The sequence below is a fragment of the Crinia signifera genome, chromosome 2 (genome assembly GCF_055691185.1).
Source record: "Crinia signifera chromosome 2, ASM5569118v1, whole genome shotgun sequence".
Classification (NCBI taxonomy): domain Eukaryota; kingdom Metazoa; phylum Chordata; class Amphibia; order Anura; family Myobatrachidae; genus Crinia; species Crinia signifera.
The window spans coordinates 233,511,023-233,538,555 of NC_139218.1; the positions used below are offsets into that span (position 1 = coordinate 233,511,023).

The 27,533-nt window shown below is 45.1% G+C and overlaps 1 protein-coding gene across 8 annotated transcripts in view; it reads left to right on the plus strand.

Annotated features, from left to right (window-relative positions):
• SH3RF3 (SH3 domain containing ring finger 3) overlaps window positions 1-27,533 on the plus strand; it is a 468,317-nt gene that overhangs the window by 49,028 nt on the left and 391,756 nt on the right. The window lies entirely within an intron of this gene.

The following is a 27,533-nucleotide window of genomic DNA, read 5'->3' on the forward strand; positions in this document are numbered from 1 at the left end:
CCAGAGGCAGGTGCAACTAAGTACGCCGGGCTGCAACTATTTTGACACCCGGTTCATTCCTATACTTGCATGTGTGTGTCACTTGCACTAGCTTGCTGTGGATAGGATGTGGCTGCATCTGTAATCTGCCCTATAATGTTTTCTTGTGCAAAAATAACATTTCATCTGTTGTACATTGCAAACTACAATGTGTTGGAAAAACAAGTAACCAATTTCAGTTATTTATAATTAACAGACGATTATCATTTTTGGTTTGTTTACAGTGGCATGTGTTTGGCCTTTACTGGACCTAGTGCAGTTCTTGTTGAAGGGTCCATTCATCATCTCATAAATAAGGTTTTTAACACCCACGTTTACATATGTATGTAATTTTGTAGTGTCAGTCCCATTAATCAACCTAGTAACACAGGAGATATCGCTAATATCTCCTACTTACAGTCCTGCCATGATATTACCCATACTATAGTATATGGAAGTAGAAATAAGGCTATTTATCAGCATATATTTTCAGAAATGTACTGTATATCTGTATATGCCATCCTTAGATGGCATAAGTCCACGATTGGCTGCACAAGGTGCTGTTTACAAGACTGCTGTGAGTTCCTCCTCTGCCCCCCTTGTTGATCTTGCCAGGCACGCCCTACTCCCTCTATACACTGAAATCCACTGCATGCTCCTCTGCTCTTTAGTGCCCCGAGTCAGTGCCTCTGAATGTTACTGAGAAATCTAAAAATATATAGATAAAACAATATTGCATAGAAATAAAAAAATCAACTTACCTTTTAACCCCTTGAGTGGTTAGTTTTGCTTGGGCAGGACAAACCTACCAGATCAGGTTTATCCTGCCCCAGCAAAACCCACCACAGAGCATCCATTTTCTTTGACTGATTGGCCCGTGGGCCAGTCAGAAAGTGGAGGCGGGGCTTAAGGGTTGTTATGGTGGAGCTATACTCTGTGTCCCGGCACCTTAAAAAAAAAACATAGGTTTTGCTGTGATATCAATGGAGGGAATACATCTGGTTCTCCCCATCATAAACCATCGATGATTAGAATAATCAATCCCTAGTGCATATGAAGACAGGAATGTAAGCAATGATAAGAAAGAGATACTTTTAAAGAGATACTTTCGTGCTGAGGCATGATGAATTCCTCTGTTATTTAGGTAGAACTTGATGCGAGTTCTAAACTTAATTAACGCTGCTCAATTTGTAATTTTGATGAATAGACACCTTAGTTTTACACACAGAAATGTATATGAGGGTCCCCTATGTACTGTATGTGTTAATCCTATTAGCCACGATGGTCTTGCAGGCAGTGGCCACACTTCACGGCAGCTCGAATTAGGTTCTCGTGCTTTATCATTATACATATGTTATTCCTCTTTCCTGGGACTATGGTATGTTCATTACAGGTCATAATCTGGCAGGAGCCCAGATCTACAAAGGCGCCCAGATCATGCACTGTAGTATCCATGTTGTCTGCTGGCTATGTTCTCTGTTATGATTAGCCACGTCTCTGTGGGGGTGTGGCCTTACCCCTTGTTGTAACTGACCAGACCCCTGAAGCATGGGTTCACATACCCTCCAACATCTGAAGAGGAAAAACCAGTACAAATTCGGAAAGGGGGCTTGTGCATGGGTAACGGGTACAATGGGTAGTTGGACACCCAGAAAAAGGTACAGGCCATAAAAAAACGGTACTGTACCTGCCAAAACGGTACAGTTGGAGGGTATGGGTTTATTCCTCTGCATTCCGCCAGGGGGTCCTACATGTTTAAATCCGACACTGGGTACAACCATATAACATGCCAATGGTAACAATAACATCTCACAGTAATGAATTAAGCAATGGTTTTTCAGAAAGTTACCACACATTAACTGAATCTTCTAAAGTCCTTGGAGCAGAGGAGGTTGTCTGTGATTTATTTTCCGACACAAGAAATAATATAATAATACAGTGTTTTCCTAACTAGAAGTGCGAGGATTAAAGACAGCTCTGTAGGTTTTCTGACTCTCCTTGGAGTAAGAAGTCTACCACGGACTGTATGAGCAGAGCATTGGTACCCAGAGGCCCATAACTGTTTGCAGCTGTGTTTATTTTCTTGGATTTTGACTTTCCTTGGCAGAAATCCATTGCTGAGGAATGAAATACTTAAAGCAGCCGTTCATTTCCTATAGGCTTCTATACAGATTTCTTTTATAAAGTTTAATATAGCCTATATTGAAAGTGAGTATTGTTTTATAATTCAATAACTGTAAATAATGCATTGCATTGTATATTATACATACATTTTGTTTTACCATAAAATGAAATAATTAGTGTAAATAAAACTTTATTCACAAAAATGCTCTTTTCTTTGGACGAAAATGATGTTATATCCCATACTATAAGAATGTAGGTCAGTTTTGCTGTAGTTGTATAAATCTGTGCCTGACATAGAAAACCTCCAAGTGCTCTATGACATAAGTGTCGTATGGGAATCAGGAGGTGGGGCCACACAAAGACCATATACAGCAGGACCACACCCTGGGCCACTCACAGCTGTACAGCCCTTTTGAATGACAGTCACTGACAATTATGTTGACTGACTAGCCAACGTGCCTGATTCAGACACCTAAATTATTTATGTCCATGTACAAGATTTCATTTTGAACACACATTTTCTACTGTCCACAGTATATGCAGTATATACAAATATTATCTCGTTTGCTCCTGTTACCAAGCCTTTGTTAGGTTATCAAATTATTAGAATATTATTGGTCTTACACACAGGCAGATGCAGCAGACAGTGTACAGCATGGAAGTACTGAAATGGTGCTCATGAACTGTTGTATTTAAGTGCTTCAAGAATCTGAGTAGACTGGGTGAAGAGAGGAGGGGACACACCGTAAGTGGACCTAGCCTGTGATTAGGTAAAATCATATACATTCGATGGAAAATTGAATAGGGTAAAAGAATCAGAAAGTGAGAGATTTGGTAAGAAATCTCCAGGTTTTTTTTTTGGTACTTGTGAGTTATCCGGGCTGCCGATTTTTTCATCGCGCCCGAAATCGTGGGCATCGCGTCGGTCGTGGCCGTTATAAGGAGCCGCGACGCGATGCCCGCGATTTCCCATAGACAGTAATGTTAAAAGACACGATGGACACGATTTCCGACCCGATTTCCCATAGACAGTAATGTTAAAAGACGCGATGGACCCGATTTCCCATAGACAACAATGTTAAACTAAAATGACAATGTGAAATTGGCCAATATGGGCATTTCACATTGGATATGTTTTAAAAAAAAATGTTTCATGGCCCCCCACCACCGTTAACGCCACCCCGCTATTGACGCCAACCCGAAGCGTGGCGAGCGCAGCGAGCCCGCGAGGGGCGGCGGTACGTGTCCTCCGACCTTTTCATACCCCTACTATCCACAAGGGCGTGGAGTGAGAATAGAATAGTGTGGCGAGCGCAGCGAGCCACCGAGCCCGAAGCGTGGCGAGCGCAGCGAGCCCTGCGAGGGGACGCGGACACCTGTGAAGCCCGCAAGGGCACGCGGATACCTGTGAAGGTATCCGCGTCCCCTCGCGGGGCTCGCTGCGCTCGCCACGCTTCGGGCTCGGTGGCTCGCTGCGCTCGCCACACTATTCTATTCTCACTCCACGCCCTAGTGGATAGTAGGGGTATGAAAAGGTCGGAGGACGCGTACCGCCGCCCCTCGCGGGCTCGCTGCGCTCGCCACGCTTCGGGTTGGCGTCAATAGCGGGGTGGCGTTAACGGTGGTGGGGGGCCATGAAACATTTTTTTTTAAAACATATCCAATGTGAAATGGCCATATTGGCCAATTTCACATTGTCATTTTATTTTAACATTGCTGTCTATGGGAAATCGGGTCTATCGCGTCTTTTAACATTACTGTCTATGGGAAATCGGGTCCATCGTGTCTTTTAACATTACTGTCTATGGGAAATCGCGGGCATCGCGTCGTGGCCCCTTATAACGGCCACGACCGACGCAATGCCCCCGATTTGGGCTAAATCGCGGGCATCGCGTCGGTCGGGTGTCCTTAAGTTAAGGACAAAATCGGCAGCCCGGATAACTCACAAGTACCTTTTTTTTTTACACCAGTTTGATTTTTCAGTGTAAATGATTGCTGCTTTAAAAAACCTGGAGATTTCTTTACGGTTTCAACTTTTTTTGAATCACGGCTCCAAATTTTTCTCAGCATCCCTAGGCCAAAAAAGGGATTTTTGTAAGAACTTACCGTTCGAATCCCTTTCTCTGATATGGTCCTGGTGACACAGCTCAACACTGGGATGTAGGAGGGTCCGAAGGAGCCAGGCACCTATCCTAAAGCTTTAGAGGGTAGGCTCCTCCCCTACTGCATCCCTGGACTCTTCAGTTCAAACTTTCAAAGCCACTGGAATACATTAACTCAGTACAAACGCCTGCACATATTATATGCACATTTTATAACAGAAAACTGTTAACTTTTAACCATTTTAACATGAACATCATGAAACTTCTGGCATACTTACTGAGCGTAAGGGAGGGATCGCTGTGTCACCAGGACCATATCAGAGAAAGGGATTCGAACGGTAAGTTCTTACAAAAATCCCTTTTTCTCTTTCAATGGTCCTGGTGACACAGCTCAACACTGGGACGTTCCAGAGCCGGTCCTTTGGGAGGGTACGCTCAGGTCTGCAGCTCTCAGCACTGCTCACCCGAATGATGCGTCCTCCGACGCGAACTCATGGAATCTATAGAATTTGGCAAATGTGTGAACAGATGACCAAGTGGCAGCTCTGCAAACCTGCTCAGCTGTGGCCCCATGTCGAACCGCCCAAGAGGTGGCAACTGACCTGGTGGTATGCGCATTTATTTTGGCCGGTACTGGTCTACCCACTTTGGTGTATGCAAAGGCTATCACAGACCGCAACCACCTAGCAATAGTCTGCTTAGATGCAGGCCAACCAATTTTGTGTACGTCATACAATACCAACAATGTGTCAGTCTTCCTGACACTCTTCACTCTGTCCACATATATGCGTAAGGCACGCACAACATCCAAAGTTCTCAACTTGTCCCTTTTCTTAGAACCCTCTGGGGGTTGAAACACAGGTAGAACTATCTCCTGATTTAAATGGAAGGTAGATACCACCTTCGGTAAAAACTGAGGCACTGTTCTTAAAACAGCCCTGTCATCATGAAAAATTAAGAAGGGAGATTTACATGACAAAGCTCCCAATTCTGAAACTCTTTTAGCAGATGCTACTGCTAACAAAAACACTAGCTTCCACGTGAGAAACTTAAAGTCAGCCGACCTTAAAGGTTCAAAAGGTGCCTTTTGAAGGCATTCCAAAACCAGTGATAGATCCCAAGGTGCTACTGGTTGCTTGTATGGAGGTTTCAACCTGGATACTCCTTGTAAAAAGGTTTGAATTTCCGGCAAAATGGCTATCTTTTTCTGGAAATAGATGGACAAGGCCGAAATCTGCACCTTCAGTGACTGAAGGCTTAGGCCCGATGAAAAACTATCTTGTAAGAATTCCATCATTCTTGATAGCTTAAAATGAGATGTATGAGCCTTTCTTCCCTCACACCATCGAATGTAAGTCTTCCAGACTCTATAATAATTTGCCGAAGATACAGCTTTTCTGGCTTTTATCATCGTCTTTACTACTGCCTCAGAAAACCCTTTTCTTTTCAAAATGGTGGTTTCAATAGCCAAGCCGTCAAAATCAATCGATCTGAATCCAGGTGATTGAATGGGCCTTGTCTTAGAAGATCTGGTCTCAGAGGTAGATGCCATGAGTCCACAGACAACCTCTGAAGCCTCGAGTACCAGGACCTCCTTGGCCAATCTGGGGCCACTAAGATCACTGGAACCTTCTGCCCCTGTATTTTCTTCAGAAGTCTCGGTAACATTGGTACTGGTGGGAATGCATAAAGGAGATCTCCCTGCCAGTGAATAGTCATGGCATCCACTGCCTCCGCTAGTGGATCCCTTGTTCTGGCATAGAACCTGGGCACTTGACGGTTGACCCTGGATGCCATCAGGTCCACATCCGGAGTTCCCCACATCGAAGTGATTTGGTGAAACACCTGAGGGTGTAAGCTCCATTCCCCTTCCTTGAGCTCCTCCCTGCTCAGGAAGTCGGCTTCTATATTCTCTATTCCTGGAATGAATATAGCCGATACAGCTGGAACATTCTGTTCCGCCCATAGGAAGATTCTGGACACCTCCCACATGGCCAATCTGCTGCGTGTACCTCCCTGGTGATTCAGATACGCCACAGCTGTGGCATTGTCGGTCTGAATCCTCAAAGGGAGGTTCTGTAACCTGTCTCCCGCCAAGGAAATCACTTTCCAGACAGCTCTCAGCTCCAAGATGTTGATTGGTAACGCTGATTCCTCTGCCGTCCACAGGCCCTGAAGCCTGAGATCCAGGACTATTGCCCCCCAGCCCCTGAGACTGGCGTCGGTAGTTACTATCAACCAGTCCCAGGTCTGTAATGACCGACCCCACTGAAGGGAATCTACTTCTGTCCACCATTTCAAGGATTCTCGGGTGTCCGAAGACAGCACTATCATCTCGGATTTCATGGTCAAAGTGTTTCCTGACCAGGCTGACAAAATGTTCCATTGGAACCTCCGAGAGTGGAACCTGGCAAATTGAAGCGTCTCGAATGACGCCACCATCTTCCCCAGGAGCTTGAGGCACCTCCATACTGAAATGCTCTGAGCCCTGAGAATCTCCTGGACTAGGGTGACCAGATCCCTGGCCTTTACCTCCGGGAGGAATACCCGATGAAGATGGGTGTCCAGTATGACTCCCAAGAATTGGAGCCTTTGAGACGGTACCAACTGAGATTTTTGCAAATTTAAAATCCAGCCGTGAGCCTGCAAAAAACTGATGGCCTCTGCCAAGTGACTCTGCAGCATGGCTGCTGACTCTGCTTTGAACAGGAGATCGTCCAAATAGGGTATTACTGTGATTCCCCTGAGCCTCAGCACCGCCGCCATTACTGACATTATCTTTGTGAATACCCTTGGCGCGGTTGCTAGCCCAAAGGGTAACGCCCGGAATTGTAAATGCAGGTCTCCTATGGCAAACCTCAACAAGGTCTGATGCTCCGGGTGTATAGGAACGTGCAAATATGCGTCCTGGACATCCATGGACGCCAAAAATTCTCCCTGGTCCAGACTCAGGAGTACTGACTGTAGGGACTCCATTTTGAAATGGTCTACCCATAAATGAACATTTAGGGACTTCAAATTTAGTATTGGTCTGAAAGACCCGTCTGGTTTGGGCACCAGGAACAGCGTGGAGTAAAAGCCTTTCTTCCACTCTGCCCTGGGGACTGGTGTAACCACCCCTTTTTCCAAAAGGGAGTGAGCTGCTCTCACAAGAGCTGTACGAAGCCGTGCCTCCTTTGGTAAGGATGTGGGGATGAACCTCTTCGGAGGCGGCCCTCTGCAAGGGATTTTGTAACCCTGTGTTATAATATCTAACACCCAGGCATCCTGGCCTAGAGAAGCCCAAGCGTCCCTGAAGAGTGTGAGACGCCCCCCCACTTTTGTCACTGTCGGGCGAAGCCCCTGACAGTCATGCAGAGGGTTTATCCTCTCCCTTTGTGGCAGGCTTCTTGTGAAAAGAGCCAAATTTTGACTTTTGTGTCTTGCCTCTAGAGGACTGAAACCTTCCCCTGAAAGACTGTCCTCGAAAGGACGCACCACCTCTAGGGGAGGGCCGAAAGGACGGCTTAAAAGCAGAAAATCTGGACGTCTGCTTTGCTGAGGAGGCCGGCAGGAATGTACTTTTGCCGCCCGTGGCCTGCTTTATAATCTCCTCTAATTCGGTACCAAAAAGTACCTTTCCTTTGAAGGCTAATGTTTCCAGAGCCTTCTTGGACTCATTGTCTGCTTCCCAGGCTTTAAGCCAAAGCACTCTCCTGGCATTAATGGAGACTGTGGACACTCTGGTTGCCATTTTAATAGCTTCCTCCTCTGCTTCCACTGCATATTCTGCAGCTGCCTTAATCTTTTCTGCAAGCAGTAACGCACCAGGGTCAGCCTGCAGCATGGTGCATAATTCACCAGCCCACTCTATCATGGCCTTAGAGACCCAGGCTGAAGCAATAAGGGGCCGTAAGGTAAACCCCACCCCTTCAAAGATAGCCTTGAGGTTACCCTCCAGCTTTTTATCCACAGAATCTTTGAAAGCTGCACCGCCCTGTACTGGTAATACAGTAGCCTTGGACAAACGTGCCACTGAAGCGTCCACAACTGGGACCTTTTCCCAGAGCTCCGCATGAGACTCTGGCATGGGGTACAGACTAAGGAATCGCTTAGGCATCTGTAGCCTCTTATCAGGAGTTTTCCAAGCCCCTTCTAACAATTCCTGTAACCCCTCATCTGAAGGAAAAGTAACAGCCTCCTTCCGCTGTCGCTTAAAAACACCTTTAACAGGAGTCTTATCCTCCACAGACAGCTTTAAAGCCTGCTTCACAGCTACAATGAGATCCTCTATACCAGCAGCAGAGTTCTCTTCCACATCATCACCCTGATCCCAGGGGATGTCAGTATACTCTCCTTCCTCCTCATCTACCACAGTAGTTAAAGCATAAGACCTTCTAGGGGTCCCTGCCACATCATCCATTTTGTCCAGCATTTCACTGAACCTGTTGATCCCTTTAGCAGTATCCTGCATCACCTGAATCAGCGCAGGATCTGCCTGGGTAAGAGGCAAGGAGCCAGACGACTGCTGAGATGATGGCATAGGTCTCTGTGATTCTACCAGCCCATCACTCTGCCTGTCCAAAAGCTGCACCAAAGCGTTAACTGACCTGCCTAGGGCCCTGGCCCACGCAGGTTCCATCTGCTCTGCCCTATGGGGTTCACTGCCCATGGGTCTCACATCAGCGCAAGTAATACATAAGCCCCCCTTGGCCATCTGCTCAGGGACAAACTTTTGTGTGCAAACATTGCACGCGCTCAGTGCACTAAGGGCTCCCTCCCCCAAAACCACAGCCTGATGCTCAGACATGATGCAAGTGATAAATGTATATATATCAGTATACACAGTGCAAACAATGTACAAGCGTTTATACAGAGGCAATGCACCCAATCACTTATCTGTCTGTTGGTTTCAACTGCGGGGAAGCGATGCCCAGGAAATCCAAGTCACTCTGCCAGGATCAGTAAGCCAGCTCAGCTCCGCTGCAAGCGTTCTGAAAGGCGCCAAAGTCAGAGTGAAGGAAGAGACCACAGGTCCCTGCTGCTGCGGGGTCCGTGACCTTTTGGCGCCAACCACCCCCAGCCAGCCGCTCCTCAGGTAGGATTTCCTAGTTCCAGTGTCTCCCCCTCAACTGGGGATCACTTGGAACATGCCTGTCACAACGCTGCTGTCCTCTCATCTAGGAGCTCAGCGTGTAAGCTCCGCATAAAATGGCCGCCGCCATCACGGAGCGCCTGTCCCCCATGATCCCCACCTAAATGTGGAGCCGGTTTCAGGATACTCCGGAGCCCAGGCAGCCTTTTAGAAAAGGCTATAAGCGCTGCACAGGGAGACCAGACAGTGTCTCCCCTGTGCACAGTGAGCTGACAGGACGCGCTTCTGTCAGCTCCTGCTGCGCTAGCAGTGTGAGGATTCACTATGAGAATCCTCACACTGTGCCTACCTAGCTAGGGTAAAAGTTAATAAAACAATAAAAATCCCCTAACTACTCTAATTCTTCGGCTGCTCCTGCAGCCCTTTAGAATAGCACCCACTCCAGTGGGCACCTAACACGAACTGGGGAGTCCAGGGATGCAGTAGGGGAGGAGCCTACCCTCTAAAGCTTTAGGATAGGTGCCTGGCTCCTTCGGACCCTCCTACATCCCAGTGTTGAGCTGTGTCACCAGGACCATTGAAAGAGAAAGGTATTTAGAAAAAATTTAATAAATTAAGAACATTGTGTTTATATGTCATCCATAGGGTGAGTTATGGGATGTGGGGTAGGTTTTGCTTCGGTTTGTCCACATATTTTATGATTGGCAGTCACCAGCACTGATTTTGTCTATTACATTGACCATAAATAAATTGAATTGATCTTGACCACCGAACCGAGGCACCCCTTTACAAGTGTCCCAATTCACCCCAAGGTGCCCCGGCACACAGTTTTGGAAACACTGGGCTAAATCACTAATTAAGCCAATTTGTATGACAAAAACAGTTAGCTTTCACTGTCAAGCAGTGCATAATTTAAACACCAGTGTTTAAATTATCCACCACTGCATCAGTGGATAATTTAAACACCTTATGTATATGGTTAATAGGTACTTATGTAGTATCTGGGCGTCCGATTTAGAAATCGGATCGCATCGCATCGCATGCGACCAAATCGTATGCGATGCGATGGTCAAGATTTTTCCATAGGATTCAATGCTAAAATGGTCTGAGTCCATTTTAACATAGAATTCAATGGGAAAAAGGGGTCCTTTTCCTTTCCCCACTATCCAAGTGGGCATGGAGATGGATATAAACCTGTGGCGAGCGTAGCGAGCCACCGAGCCCGAAGCGGGCCCGAATACTTTTTAAGAAATATGCGTTCCCTCGCGGGGCTCGCTTCGCTCGCCACGCTATATAAAATCAACTCTATGCCCACTTGGATAGTGGGGAAATGAACAGGACCTTCTTAACATTGAATCCTATGCAAAATCGCATCGAATCGCATCGCATCTGATTGTATGCCTTAAGGTAAGGCATACAATCACAAAATCGGACGCCCAGATACTACATAAGTACCGGTTAATAAAATATATATTTTCATATTTATGTACTACTTTATAATACATTTGTCAATGTAGTGTATATACACTACCATTGGATAGAATAAACACAATTCTATCTGTGTTTGTCTGCTCTTGTTCAAGAGTTGTGAAGATTCTACTTACAATTCAAGGAATGTCATTATTGCATGGCATAATGAAGAACAAGTTTACTCACATTATCATATGAAAATGGATCTGCGCCATGTGAAACTGACATTACATACAGCTTTCCAGAGAGAATAGTTGCTAAGTAATTAGTATGGTTGCGATAGGCATCCAGCTAATTGCACAAGTGCCAGCCAGATTTCATAATTATGGAATTACAGTTATATGATGCTTCCTTAGTATGCTTGGCATGGCTTGCACCTCTCATTTCGGTGTTAGCTCTCATAATCATGGGACAGAAACAGAAATGTCTACTTCACAAATACACCTAACCATAATTAACTGCATGAATCTATACATTATAGATTATTTATATTATTTTCGAATCATCTTTGACTGAACAGTAGAGACGTTACCACCTTGGTGATTGTCATTTACCAGGTACTTGCTGGTACTTACTGGGACTGGAGCCTTTGTTGGATAGCATCGGTGCTATATGTTTCCATTGGAAGCAAAGATTGCATGGAAAACAAAATGACATAGGGGGAGATTCTCTAAGAATCTCCGCCCCCCTTCGCCGCCCATCGCATATTTAATTATCGCATATGCTGTAACATATGCGATAATTAAGGCAAAGGACAGCTCTTGCGTTAAGAGCTGTCCTTTGCGGTGAGAGTCGCCGGGTCCCAGCAGGTCCCGGCGGCTCTCCCCTCCCTCCCACACCCGGCGCTGCTGCTGCTGCGCCCGGAAGAGGATCAGTGCAGGGAGGAGGTCACAGGTCCGGGCAGCGCTGCGCTGTGCTGCCCGGACACAGGTGAGGGGGGAGGGGGCGATGCGGGGCGGCGGGGGGGTCGGCGCGGGGGGCAGAGGGTTGCGATAGAAGCCCATTGATAGAATGCCCATTGGCTTCTATGGGGCATCGCCGCATTTTTAGCTTAGAGAATCTCCCCCCATAATGAGCAACTATCCATACAGTGGCAGAACTCTGGGAGGCAATGGAGTCATCTGCCGCCGGGCTCCTGCTCCCAAGGGGGCACCTCTCCTCTCCTGTGAGTTTGAATCAGTTAATTGAAAGCCATTGATATCGCTTCTGTGGCTGACTCCCCCTCCTAGCAGGAACATAGATGTCACACTTATTATTCTAAACATAACATACATACATGCATACATATATTTATAATTCGTTGGGGGGCACCTATATATATCTTGCCTCCGGGGAACGGGGACGAACTTACGCCACTGTATCCATATGTAGTAGTCCAGAGTTTTTCATCCACTGTACCGTGGCACACTACTGTGCCTTGAGCTGTTCTCAAGTGTGCCCCAAGCTAGTTCAACCATTGTTCACTTGTGTCTTCCTGCTCTGTATCTTGGGCATCAGACCCCCTTGTATGGGTCTGATGGGGTAACCTGGTAATTTTAAAATCCTGTAGTAGTATATCCATGTGTAGTATTAATTGGCTTCTCTGCAGCTTTGCATTGGTTCCCTAGCCACAGTACAGTAGGTAATATTTGCTGCCCTAGCAGAGGTACCCTCATCAGTGTAGTAGTAATAATGGATAAATACACAGTAACATCCATTCGCAGGCCAGGGTGATCCACCCACGTCTTTCTATGGTTGCCGACCATAGAAAGATGTGGAAGTTGCACGCATACAGTATGTAAGTGTGCTCTGAGCAACCTTACATATGCCTGCATGCTGGGAAGGAAATGGGCGTGCAGATGACATCTGTTAATGGAAGTGCCCGCTGCCCCATGACCCTCTCCACCACCTGCCCGTTGTCCTGGGTGCGTGTACCCGGCTAACAGTTTGTTCCCGGTGGGTGCATGCACCCTGCGTTTGCATATGCGCAGAAATGCACATGCGCAGTAAAACAACATCGGTCCCTGTGCGAACGCAGCCCTGCTGCGAAGGGACCTGAATAAGATCTACAATTCTTTCAATTAAATTCCTTATTCCGTCTAGCATAAGTTAGATGACTGTTGGTATTTCTGAGACATTGTGGTATATACGTAATTTCTTTTGATCTGTGAGAAATGTTCATGTTTCCATGTTAAAAGAATTTGCAAATATGAAAAATCTGCTGGAAATAAATAGATGTTTTGTCGCTTTAGAAAACCCGGTGATAAACCATCTTATGGCTAAGCATCTCTATATGAACAAATCGGTATAAATTACCGAGGAAGACTTTGATTTGAATGCATCTGCTTGCTTGCATAATGAATATTCCATTAAGAAATAAACAGCAGGTTCAGTGGAACAGAGAAATGGGGGAGATGCTCTGCAGGCTTTTAAAACTACAGAATGAAACAGCATGAGGTTATGAGGACTTTCACAGTTCCTAGGGATCCCACTGTTTGGTCCAGTTCAAATCAGCCTCTCATGCAGCACATTACTTATGCAGCTGTTCCAAACTGAACTCACATTTAAATCGCTGATATCAGAGTCAATTTACATTGCAAAATATTTCTAACCAGTGTTCATTTGCTGACCGCTGGCTGCTTGTTACTGCTTATTTACTGCAGGATTACTGCAGATGTGAATGAAAATTTGGAATTTATGATTTTTATTCAACTGGTATTTTCTGCTAAATACATTCAAAATAGTGTCACTGCTGTGAATAGATTCCATCAATAAAGTATTAAAATATTCGGCTTCCTTTTGCAATGCAGGTTAAAGCCTCAGCTGATTGAACCGCAAATCTGTGTTTTGCCGGACATCTAAACGCCACCCTCGCAAGCCGATTTCCCCACACGCATACGAATGGATGTTTCCGGGCCGCAATCATTTGATGGTTGCCGAACATCGACTTGTTTCGCCAGCGCTCGCAGATCTGTCATCCTCTGCTGACCTTGGATCTGTGGCGTCCTTGCACGGGAAGAGGTCGGCCACCTGACATGCGCTGACGTTAGCTGCCCACCCCTAGCGTTTTCATGGGGACACCCATGAAGCACTGAGCATGCTCCGTTTGCATGGAGCTGTGCGGGCAGGGGGCGCTACCCCTCACCACTGCCCCACGCCCCCTGCCCGCACAGCTCCATGCAAACGGAGCATGCACATGCGCATAAAGGTGTATGTGCATGTGCAGTCCCAAACCATTCCCCCACCCAGCGGTGCGAACATACAAGGGAGCTTATGGATCTGAATGAGGGGCAATATGTGTGAGCTGTACGCATCTAATTGAGTGTACATGGTAGGGTTCCTTTTGATTTTGTTGTGATGATAATATATATGAATAAAATTAACCAAAAATGTTACAAAATTTTTTTTTTAAATAGAGTGATTTTTATTGATTTTCAAAAGAAAAAAAAGACAGACCAAAAAACAATACTTATGTAGGCAGTAAAGGTGCAGCGTAACAATAGGTACATTCAGGGGTTAGAGTATGTAGTAGCTAGAGTAGGATATTTACAGGCATATGGAAAAGTATACACACATGTTACGCATTCAGATAGTAGGATGCGCAGGATGGTTGTCGCCGCTGTATAATTAGGATAGGTACACAACCATTTAGCTACCCGGAGGCGCCATCTGAGCAGTCGAGCACATAAAAAGGTATAGCGGTATAGACATTGGGACATAACGTATTCAAAATCAGAAAACACCAAAAATCCGTAAGTCCGTTCCCCGGAATAGTTAATTGACAAAAGCACCACTGCCTAGACTAAAAAACCCTATTATCCCCAGTAACATAAGTGAACAAGGAAAAGAGAAGAAAAAACCTCCCCAAAATACCCAATTCAACCCGCCCACAAAACCCCCCACCCTGTACTACCCACCCCCAACTTAGGCGTACTTTATCCCCATAACCTTACACCCACTAAGCCTACACTAACACTAACTACAGAAGAAAATAAGTTGGTGGCCAATAGCTGATTAGAACAGCTACCCTGAGCCCACAGTAAACCAACCTATCACTCCCACCCTAACCCCCCCCCCATTTACCCAACTACCCCACTATCTATCACCACCCACCCCTACCAACCCACCCACCCAAGTAGAGGATATTAAAAGGAGAAATGCCAGGGGCATACAGAGCAGGATATAGTTACAGAATGAAGTGGCAAAAACAATATAATGGCAAGAGGGACAATCAAATTGTAGAAATAGAGGTATATGAAAAACAGGTTACTATGCACAGTATGGCCACAATCTCAGGGTAGTTATCTCCCCCATCAGAGTATACGGATATAATGCACGGCCTATAAATTATATGAAACACTTGGCTACAGAGTAACGGCTAAATCAGCAATAACATGGAAAATAATGCACAGAAAAAGGGTTATGATCGGGTTAAAGGACAGCAAGGGAAACTCTTTTCTTTTCAGTAATGAACTGCGGAATATTAGTCCGGCCAGTCCTCAAGACCAATGTTACATTTTTCTAAAAGACAAAATCATACATCTTGATACGTCTAAACCATTCTTGCCTACTCTTCCATACGTTACGGGTAACCCAATTATCAGGCAGTCCCCCGCACCGATGGAAGAGTGCCTAGATCTCCCATAACCCACCAGTTCAAGGGATATGGTCACTAGGTCAACCCTATTTAGGTCGACATGCATTGGGTGGACCACTGAAGGTCGACACCTGCCATTGGTTGACATGGCTAAGGTCAACAGGGTTGGAGGTTCGACACAAGCATTAGGTCGACAATGGCAAGTTCGACAGTCAAAAGGTCGAGATGGATTTTTCACTGTTTGTTTTGAGCTAACGTGCTGACGTGATATTTCCTGCCCTACCAGCCACTATGGTGTGGTGGGAGAATAAAATAGTGTGCACAAAGCAAGGAGGGCGCAACGAGCCATGTTAGGGGAAACGTTACACTTTAATGGTTTTCATGTCGACTTTCAGGTAAAAACAACAGTGAAAAAAACTCATGTCGACTTTGCTATTGTCAACCTAATGCTTGTCTCAACCTTCGTTTCTACTCTTTCGACCTTAGCCATGTCGACCTAATTCAGGTGTCGACCTAAGCCCTGTCGACCTTCAGTGGTCGACCCAATGCCTGTTGACCTAAATAGGGTGTACCCAATGACCCATTCCCAGCTTCATATTGAAGTAGGCAGGAAGAAGAAAGGGTATAGGGCTCCGACAGTGGGGATCCCGACAGTATCCCGACGTTGGGATCCCGACTGGTGGTGCTCTGACAGGGGCCGAGCGCATATAAGCCCCTTGTGGGCTCACTGCGCTCACCACGCTGCCAGCCCGGTGGCTTGCTACACTCGCCACAGGTTATATTCTCCCTCTATGGGGTCGTGGGAGAATAGCAGAATAGCCCCTGTGTGTCGTATCCCCCCTGTCGGAGCACCGCCAGTCAGGATACTGACTGTCAGGATCCCCACTGTCGGAATGTCATCCAGCACCCTCCTGTAGATCTGCCTACTGATGGGGCCTACTGAAGTAAATGTATACAAATGCTGGGCAGCTTTAATATTACTTCACAAATTAAATTTAAAATCTATATCTCTACACATTGTAAATCTGCCTCTCCTGCAATGAAATATGGTTTTGCAAAGGTGCATAGTTCGGGGATGCATACGGATGACTGTTGGTGAGGATGCCAGTGATCAGAATTAGGGATGGCCATCGACCATCGATGATTCGAAATCATCAATGGTTCATGGCCGATGTCAAATACTTTTGCCATCGATGGGGGAGAATCAGATGGTTTCCCTCCATCGATGGAACAGCAAAACAATGTATTTTTTTCCTTCAAAGTGCTGGGACACGGAGCATCGCTCCGCCCCCGACACCCATGAAGCCCCGCCCTTGTGTTTTGATTGGACCACAAGCCAATCAATCAAACACAATGGATGACCATCGATATGTAAAAATATCGATGGTCATCCATTGCATAGTTTAGCCCTATCGATGGCCAGTTGGCAGGTGGCAAAGATGGCCATCCCTAATCAGAATACACCCTCCCCCTGCTATGTAATGTAATCATTATGCTGTTGGGTGACAAGAGCAGAGTCACTGTCACACAATGAAAACATGTTTGCAGAATTGGAATGAATAAGTTCCTGATTGCAAACTGTATAAGTCTGTGAAGGTCTGTCTCACATCTACTTAAATTTAAATCTGCTCTGTCGAATGCCAGCCTGTGGCGGACACATGTTCTGATGACAGGCGGGAAGGAGTTAATCAATAAATAATCCGGCACTATAGCAGCAAGTCATTCTACAGCAGCCTTCCGATAATCCTTATATATTATTTAAATACAGATGGAGCAGTTGAGCCTCTTTCTCTTTGCTTACCAATTGTACCATTTCCATGTAACCCATATACTACATTGCACTGACCTTGTTCTACAAAGGAGCATGTGGGACAATAGAGCACAAACCGCACAGTTAGGAGGGACTTGATCCCAACACATGTTTTCAGCAAACTTGCTCCATCTGTGTTACACATCTATTACAAATAATCATTTATGCTGGTATTTCATTTCTTACTGTTTTGCTTGCTCTCAGTATATAGAGCGCATTAGTACCCACTGAGAGAGATCATTATGGCAGCTGCTATAATATGTGTAACCACATTAATAACATTTTCAGAGTCCCCGCAGTTCATCATTGTGAAATGTTACATAGTAGGACTACACCAGCAGCCCCTTCCCAATGGTAGGAGGGCAGATATGTCACCATCTGTTGTATGTTTGCTCCGCATTTTGCAACCCCAAAATGATGAGCTTGATGTTACTGGCTGTTGTTGGCAAGTTTTTACTCTGGGCAGAGGGAATCACTTCCTCCATGCAGTCATTTTTATTGTATGCTGTACATTGACAACACTTGTGTTGTGTTAGGACTAAGGCATAAAGGGCCCTACAGGAAAATGGAGCCCATGTTTAGCGTTGTTGCAAGTCTCCAGAAGGGGTGTGGCCAGTCACCACAGAGGTGTGTCTAACTATTAGGTAGTGCATGGTCTGGGCCCCTTGATAAATATATATAGTAAACATGGGTAGTGCAGGCAGAATTATATACAAGATTAATAACAAGAATTCACTGTAGAAAATACACCATAATCCTGTGCAGTATAAAGCAATTTATGCATAATGTATAATTGAAGTGCACAGTTTGGTACTGAATCCCTAGAGGAAGAGTTGGGGCCCCAGGCAGAGTTGGGGCCCCTACACCACAGTGCACCAGTCCGCCCCTGGCAACACTGCCTATAGTATGCTTTTCTTTCACTACATCTTTGTAAGATCTGGTTTGAAGTAACTATTCAGATTATCAAAGCCACAATTTAACGGAACCTATTCGAGCTGTAGACAGTTTGAGGACCTGATAAAAGTTACAAACCACTTCCACTTTTGTGCCCTCTCTCTAACCTTCCAAAATACTCTTATTCTCCTGTGACTGATAATAAAGACATGAGATTCATTATCAGCCAAATTATTGGTTCTCATTGATTTCACATTATATGCGCTTCCACTCTAACAACTTCCTCTGTGTGACTATAAAAATTATTAGCTCAACAGATCCTGTACCTAATTCACTTTAAAGAGACATTTATTTGCTGAACTATTCTTGCAACACTACTGTAGAATTATTTTGAAGGATGGGTTTGACAGAGAGGACGAGTCATTTGCCACAGTTAAGAGATTCTCATCCTACGCACACACATGCATGCCAGAATTTAAAGGTGGTTAACAAAAGTAATGTATTTTTCCTAGGAGGGGCATTATAACATTTTGTAGGTGGTAGTACAAGTACTAGCTTATCCATAAGGCAGCCACGGATCCCACCTTTCCACTGAGGGGCCATAATGACTGTTATTTTTACAAATGTACAGGGCCGAGTAGAACTTAAACCCCATATCTTGCTTGCACACACGCACACTGGGTCCTAATCAATCAGTGGGTAGCTTTAACCAAAGCAACACATAGACCTGTATAGAATGTCTACAAGTTTGGGACTGATTCTGAGTTGATTGCAAAAGCAAAATATTTCTGCTGCTCTGCAGGTGGGGCAAATGTAACGTGCATAGAGAGTTAGATTTGGGTGGCTTATATTCTTTCTGTGCAGGGTAAATACTGGCTTTTTTTATTTTTAATAGCAATTTAGATTTCAGTTTGAACACACCCCACCCAAATCTAACTCTCTCTGCACATGTTAAGGTCCATACACACTGGGCGATTATGCCCAGCGTGTATGGACAGCGATGACCGCTATCATTATTGGAGGGAAAGCCGCAGCAGCGCTCCCCGCTCATCGCCGAGCCATACACACTGGGCCGCTTTGAGCTCAAATCCACTAAAACTGGCTGATTTGAGCCCAGTGTGTATTGTCCTTTACATCTGCCCCACCTGCAGTGTACATGGTTTTGTCAATTTGAGAACGATTTCGAATTTGCAATCCACTCTGAATCAGACCCTTTGTATCACTTTCCTGGCAACTGAATACTAGGGTAGTGGACCTGACATTGAATTATCTCGTTCTGCCTTTCCACAGATGCCTATGGTACAGATTAATTCAGTTATCAACGTAGCTCCCCTTTTCAAGGGTTTATTCAAAATGGAATCGCACTTGGTATTCTGCACAGCATTAGCAGTATTTGGTTGGAGGAGTTTAGTTGAAGAAAATACACAAATCCATCCAAATACTCCACCTGATCCTTGAATCTATTACTTCCTCTTCTCAGCACTTACCTTTATTGTTTTTCAAGGCAGGAAGCAAAAGTCAGTAGACGGCTTTGTGCTTTGGGGTTAATGTGCCATAAGCCCATTCTATTGCTTTAGAACAATCATATCAGGCTATTAGACATTTATTTTGACAGAATAGCTCTTGTTAGATTCACTAGGTCATTAGCGATGTTGTTTGTGGTAAATATTGGTAATCATATGAATTTACTTAAGCACCATGTTGGTAACATTATTTTACAAACCACATAATGATTTCTAGAGAGACTGCAAATGAGAAAAATTATTTTGATTTTGTATTGCAAAACTCTGCATTGTTTGTCCTACTCTGAAGCATATAGGATTTCCAAAAAAAATCTTGTTTTAACAATATTTTGCAGCATTTATTTGTTATTTTCAACAATGCCACGTATATAATGTTTTTTTTTTACGGCCCACAGCGAGTTGGTATAAGGAGATGGCAGACGCCTGTCCCTCCCCATTCAGTTCCAGAATCTGTGCATGACCAGAAATAGTTACTTGCAGGAGAAAGCAGAGGATGACCTCAGCAGCGCCAGCCTGCATGGTACTAAATCACCTTCCAGCTTGCTTCATTACTGGCTGGAATTTGATGGATTACAGGTTTTATCTGGAAGATCCTCTTGTGGGACATTTGATGACTTTGATGAATGAGAGTTTGAGATTTCAAAAAAGAACATACAGTATATAATTCTAAGCAAAATATATTATACAAAAAAAAATTTGATTTCAAATAAGTCTGTATATAGCTGCACTTAGTTCACTGACTTGCATCATAACTGTACCCCAGTAGTTTTAAAGGAACCTTGCAATGATAAATGATATGTTTTGATGCATGTTTTGCACATCTACTCTTCCATGATGTGTATGACTTTGTATTTGATGAACTTATAAGAAGTGTATATGGTAGTTTACTTCTAGCATTACATTTGTGCTTACCATGTTAATGAATGCTTGCCTACTTTTACCTACTCGATGATTCCAGATGGAAGGTACACGTGGTGGGCTTAAATAAAATGCTATAGTGACCCATACCCCAGTGTGTAATATTGCATCTTGCAGCAGTAGAATGCTGTGCCACGATTACACTATTCAACACTAATCATGTCATCATGTTCCTTGGCGTCTTACATCCCCAGACAGCAAGCTGTGGGCTCCTCACATCTAAATCTTCTGTGCCAATGTCACTTCTATCCTCACTGATGGAACTCCATCTCCTGCAATTTGCCGGAACTGCTCACCAAGATGGAGAGGCTGTAGCCCAGCACTAGACATAAGATGCTCCGTTTCGTATCTGTGATTGTCCAGATTCCAGACACCATTGAACAGAGCAAAATAAGTTCAATGCAATCATTAATAATACAGGTTCGGAATGGCTCATCTGGGTAACAGATTGCTCCCGTAGGTGTTGGCCTGCTGAGCAAGGTGGTGTCCATCCTTGACCAACATTTCCTGGAACATGGAAAGAGTAACAGCTATATCGCTATGCTAGATGAAATAGGACAGCCTGCCCCCCCCCCCCCCCAATGTTATGGGGCTACTGTCCCAGTGTGTAAGTAGTACAGAGGCCACTGCTATTCTTGTATGTGACACGATAGACGATATAGAAGATTTTATTATTATTTTTTAAGTTGTCTTTGTTCTTTGCTATGGAAATAGGCCTTTCTGGCCTGGAGATGACATCACAAACACTCCCCTACATTGCTCAGACAAGTCTTGCATTTATCCGGACACTCCCAGCATTTTTATAGACACGGCTGCATTTTTCTTAACACTCCCACTAAATGTCCGGTTTCCACCCCCTAAACACCTACTTCGTGTCAATCACCTTGCGAACACCGTGCGTATAGAAAACGGTACAGGACTTTGTCGCTGGATGGCCTTACGCATGCGCGCTGCGAACCTTACGCATACGCAGTGTTTCAACAGTCGGCCGCTGTGCGAATTTGCAGCCATGCATTCAGAATATTGCAATGTTACAAATGCACTGCTAACACTCAGCACTACCCAAATAAACTCCTCTAGATAAGTTCACAGCATCTAAATTATGAGTGACCAGTTGCCAATTTATGCCATGGGCGGGACTGGCACGCTTAAACCAGGATGTGAATATCACCACCCAATCTCCTGTCACTTTAGACGGGCGATTTGGCACGAGAATCTGGCCCACTAAATGGTGCTTAGCTTTTATGCCAATAATATTCAAAATTTAAAGACAAAAGATGCAGCGTTACAAATCTTTGTACTGTGGCTGCAGCGAGAGTGCCTGCAAACGGCTGTGCACTTACAGTACGTTCACACCAACATCTTATATGCACAACATTTGCGCGACTTGCACAATTGTATAACCACCAGTGCGACTATGGGCTAATTGTACATGCGATGTTTAGGCATGTGTGTACCCATCACATGTGAGATGAAGGAGGACACATTTTATTTATGCCTCTATTCACCTCTGCAGAACTTGCGGCCCCCTCACGGACTCTGCACTCTTTCTGTAGTTTGCTGAGAGGAGAACGTCCAGTTGCAACCCAGCACCATAAGAGAAATGATTGAAATGCTTAAGTCTGTGCATCTATAAAAGCATTTCAGGCCCGAATGCATGATTTCGATGGGCTTTGCGATGCATTGTGTGTGTGTTTTGAGTGCGAATCATGGTGTTTCGGTACAAGGCACTGGCCCTTCGCGTCGTGGGGTCGATCCTCTTAAAGTAGTATTAGTAGTATTATTATCGTATACAATTTTGACTAGATCGCATTGCATTGCATTGCATAGGTTTTGCAATGCAATGAGATGAGATCTAGAACAAAAAGTATGTGCAGCACATATTTTTTGAGCTGTGCAATGAGATGTGTGACGGGAGCGTGCATCTCATCGCACCCAGCAATTGTACCATGTATGGCAGGCATGTTCAAACTATGGCCCTCCAGCTGTTGTGAAACTACAAGTCCCATCATGCATTGCCACAGTATTGCTATTAGGGAATGCTAAAGCTCTTGCAAAGCATGCTGGGATGTTTAGTTTCACAACAGCTGGAGGGCCACAGTCTGGTGTATGGGCACCTTCAGATCTGAAGATGCAGCTAACGATCAGTATGCTGGGAGCTGCAGATCTTACGATAGATCTTATGTGACATTTTCTGGGAGCTTCAGATCTTAATATACACTACACGATTTGGGCCCGATTTCACCCGATTCTGGAGGATCGGGCCGACAAATTGTGTGAAATTGCTCAAATTGCGTAGGGTATGACATCCGATCTGATCCGATGCGTGGTCCCGTGCGCATCGGATCAGTTCCGGATGTTGCACGATCTGCACATAAGATAAATCATGTGCAGCTGTCTGGGGGAGCGGGTCTGGTCCGGGGGAGCTGCAGCAGAGCTAGCGGGCAGGGTCAGTTATAGAGGCAGGTGGGGATCGGAGAGCAGGGTCCGGGTGAGCGATAGCGGCAGGCAGGGAGCGGGGAGCAGTCCGGGTGAGCGGCAGGAGTGGCAGCGGCAGGCAGGGAGCGGGGACCGGTCCGGGGGAGCAGCAGGAGATATAGCGGCAGGTGGGGACCGCAGATGCAGAGCAGAGTCCGGGAGAATAAGAAGAAATCCTATTCGAAAGACTGGGCGGCCACTGATTGGCTGAGCTCTCAGCCAATCAGCGACCGCCCAGTCTTTTGAATAGGATGGTTTCTATTCTCCCGCCACTAGCGCTACCCTGGTCATGGCAAGCGAAACCTCCTATTCAAAAGACTGGACGGCCGCTGATTGGCTGAGAGTTCAGCCAATCAGCTGCCGCCCAGTCTATTTAATAGGATTACTTCTGCGCCCTCTGCTCTGTGCCGGTCTCTGCTCTGCTCTGCATCTGCGGTCCCCGCCTGCCACTACATCTCCTAATGTATGGGGGCCCTTACAATAGATCTTATGTGAAATTACACACATACGATCTATCGTGTGTCTGGGAAGCTGTTGGGGAATCATTAGACAACTCAGATCTGATGCTGGTCGTCCTAATGTATTGCCAGCATTACTGCTGGAGCACATGAAATGTGAAAGCATTCTGGATATGTTCCGAAATCGCCCAATTTCAGCTCCATCATAATATTATGACATGCGTGTGCTCTTCATTTGTATCTCTTCCCTGACACCTACCTTGGCACATACATTACTTGAGTTTTAAAATGGTGGATTAAAATTTAATAAAAAATGTGACCACGTCTAAAAATGAAGCGTCCAGCATAAAAAAAATTGTTCATTTTACAGTATAATTATTTTGACACAAGTATTGTATTATACCATCATTATATTAATATATTGTATTGTACCATTATTATATTAATAATTACGACTGCATTATATAAGTGCTCTACAACAGTACTCGATCTCTGTTTCCATCTCTTTTCTCTAGAGGGCTAACATCTTGAATGTTAATACTAGAGTGGGGAAGGAGTGAAGGCTTTCTGGCTGGTCTGCCAATGCAGATCACATGGGAAGAGGCAAAGATTTAGTAAAAACTTCAGGCACGCAGATGAGTTGCCTGCTGTTCTCGGCAGGTGGACCTGCCTGACCTGCTGTGTACAGCTGACACTGCCTGACCTTATGGGAAAAGAATTATTTCACTGCAACTGTTACTGCTTCTAATCCCTCATTAACCCCTGCAGCCCACTCGCTCTCGGAGAGCAGCCCTAGGCTTCCAGCACTGATGGCAGCTACTGCTGCTGCTGAAAATGTGAGAATGTAGCAGCTAATTGTAAATGTGTATCCCCAGCTGGGATACCTTACCACCTCATCAATCCGCACTCTGCTTTCACACAGATGTGGTGCATATCTTGCTGAGAATGTGAATACATGTCACATTCAGTTCAAAATTGGAATGTTGTTTTTAGAACTTGAAGAAATGTAAAAGAAACATTCATATGTATTAGTGATATTGGAGCATTCCAAGTGAAATTACAGTTCTTATTGAAGCATTATGTTCATATGACTATTAAATTAGTAGTCATATGTGGTGCTGCTGCAATATACAGTACAAAACCATTGCTAACGCAGGGTACACGCTAGATGACATTGCAAACGATGCAGTGCCATTAATGATTTCCCTTGCATTCCTGGACACCCAGTTGTTTTACAAACGATATTGATAGTGGCCACATTCCACTAGTGTACTGTCGGTGACAATATCCTCAGATTGATCTGCATGTACAGATGAGAGATGAGGTCACTAATGCCCCGCAGAAGTGTGCACCGTTAGTGATATAGGGCCTGATTTAGGGTTGATTGCTAATTAGAAATTTCACAAATCGAGCGATTATCAAATGACTGTGCATGCGTACTGTGGGCCTTATTCTGGTTCATTCGCAGCAGCCGCACATTCGCACGGGGACCAATGTTTTGCGTATGCGCATGTGTATACGCTGGGTGCGTGCAAACTTGGTGAGAAGTCTGGTCACCAAGTGCACGCTCCCAACCTTGCGAGGGGGGGGGGGGGGGGTGGGGGTGTTGGAGAGGGGCGTGGGGTGCTGGGCTGGGGCATATATTCATGGGCGTTCCCATTAAAACGCTGAACGTACATATGCTAATGCGGTCGTGACGCATGTGCGGGGGCAGACTGCTGACATAACCGGATGTCAGCTGCCCGTCCAACTCCCTGCATTTCTTCGCTCATATGTACGAGTGGTCTGGGCCACCCTTACATATGCGTGCACGTTCACTGCATGCGAATGGATGTTCATGTAAAACATCAGTTCGCAAGCCTTGCAAATGAATTTGGCATGCTAATGAGTGGTGCAGGCTAACCATTCACAAGGCAGGGTTTGGGTCATTCGCAAGGGTCCGTGCACGCATCTGAGCGAATGAATCAGAATAAGGCCCTGTATGCATTATGCATTTGCGAAACCGATTAAACAAATGCGTATGGATCATAAACACAATGTGACCGACTGACTGAAGGTCAGTGTTTCTTAGTGGAAACCAGACATTTTCTGGGAGTGGCAGAAAAAAAATGCAGACATACCCAAGCATTTTAAGGGAAGGTCTGTGACGCCAGTGCCGGCCTTGTTAAATGTATCTGACCCTTCCGTTAGTGGAAGTGTCAGATCTACTCATATTTGCACAAACCTTTTGCTGTTCCGGGATTCGAATGTGTATAGCAGTTAGTGATCCATTTGAAATTCATGCGCAAATTTACATGGGACTGGTTTCCTTTCTGTCTGGGTGTTGGCTATCTACTCGCAGTCATCTGCAATATTGTAGATAAACAATGTGGTGCTCGTTTTACTTTTCCTGTCATAAATGATTGTAAAAAGAAGGTGAGGATCAAAATCGGAAAACCTGAAATTTATCAGCGACAAACAGTACTGGCGAGATTGCAGTCTGAAGATCTTAAGTCTAATAAATGTATATAATAGATGACAGTTTTTTCAATGCTTTTAACAAGTTATAGGGGCGCTTCCGACCTGTTCAATGTTCCTGTTCTCAGCCTAGGGAACAGGAAAATGCCGCCCGCCTACTGATGGGGCCAAATTTGGCCCCATCCAATCAGGCCTGATTCGGGAGGTTATTCTCGTTCACATGAAATTTGCAGCGCTGCGTGTGGTTTTAATACCGTCCGCCACTCTTACAGCTACCCACAACCTTCTTGCTCGCCCGAGTTCCCCGCACGGCTGCGCATGGATATTTTGCATACACATCCATTCGCAGCCTTGGTGCGTGGACCAAATCTTTTGATGATCGCCAACCATTGAATGATTTGGAACGTACACGCAAAACTAAGACACTCTCAGGTGCCTTAGTTTAGCATTTTCCCTGTATGGGAACAGGGCAGGCAGCTGACATCCGGTGATGTCAGCTGCCCACCCCTGGCAGCCGCATCACTGCATAATTTCCATGGGAACGCCCAGCATTTTTTTAGGAACACCCATGAAATGCTGGGCTTTCCCACGGGCAAGTCCCCTTGCCCCCTGTACCCACGTCCCCTCGCCCACGCCCCCTGCCCGCACTGGTGGGTGCGAAATGGGAGGTGAACTAATAGTTCACGGTGCCCCCTCGCACCCAGCATATGCACATGCGCAGAAATGCATATGTGCATTATGAAAACATCAGTCTCCCATGCGAACGCAAGGGGGACCATGTAATCTACAATAACCCCCTCTGTCCCATAATGTACAGGAGCCCTTCGTATTTCAGTAACTGTTCCTTTACCAGCAGTCTATTAATTTATTACAAATAGATAAAATGTCTAGAAGTATAATTGGGAACCACCCTCCATTTTCATTCCTATTTTTTACTATTAGCCTTTGCTTAGTGGTCATTTTTATTTTAAATAAAATGATTTTGTTCTTTTTACAAATATTTATTTAATATAAACTTACACCTAAAGGTGCCTGAACACGGTGGGAGGGTGCCGTGTGATGAGATGCACACTCCTTCAGGCATCCCGTCACACAGCACATAAAGTCTGTGCAGCCTGTGCTTTATGAAATAGCTTCTGATCACATCGCACGCAAATCGCATGCAATGTAGCTCAAAATGCACGGACATATTGTACCATGTATGGACACCTTGCTTGCAAACCAGGTCATTTATTTGGGATCCGGATGATAAGTCAATGACCATTATGTCGACAGTCAATAGGTCGACACCATATGGTCAACATCGTCAAAAGGTTAATGTGGTCAAACACGTGACATGGCAATGTTCAACACATGAAATGGTTGATATAATTTTTTTTTTTAATTTACTCTTTTTTGGATTCTATCATACTTTAGTGTGCCAAGCACAGCAGTAGTGGAGAGAGGTGTGCCAAGTGAGCCATGAGAGGGTACACTAATTTGGGGTCCATGTTTTCTGATCTATGAATTGACACCATTTTTTTTAAACCAATGTTCATGTGTCAGCTATTTCAATATTGACCTTTTGCTTGTGTCATCCATTTTGGGGTCGACTTTTTCACTGCTAACCTTTTCTGCACCAATTTTTGGGG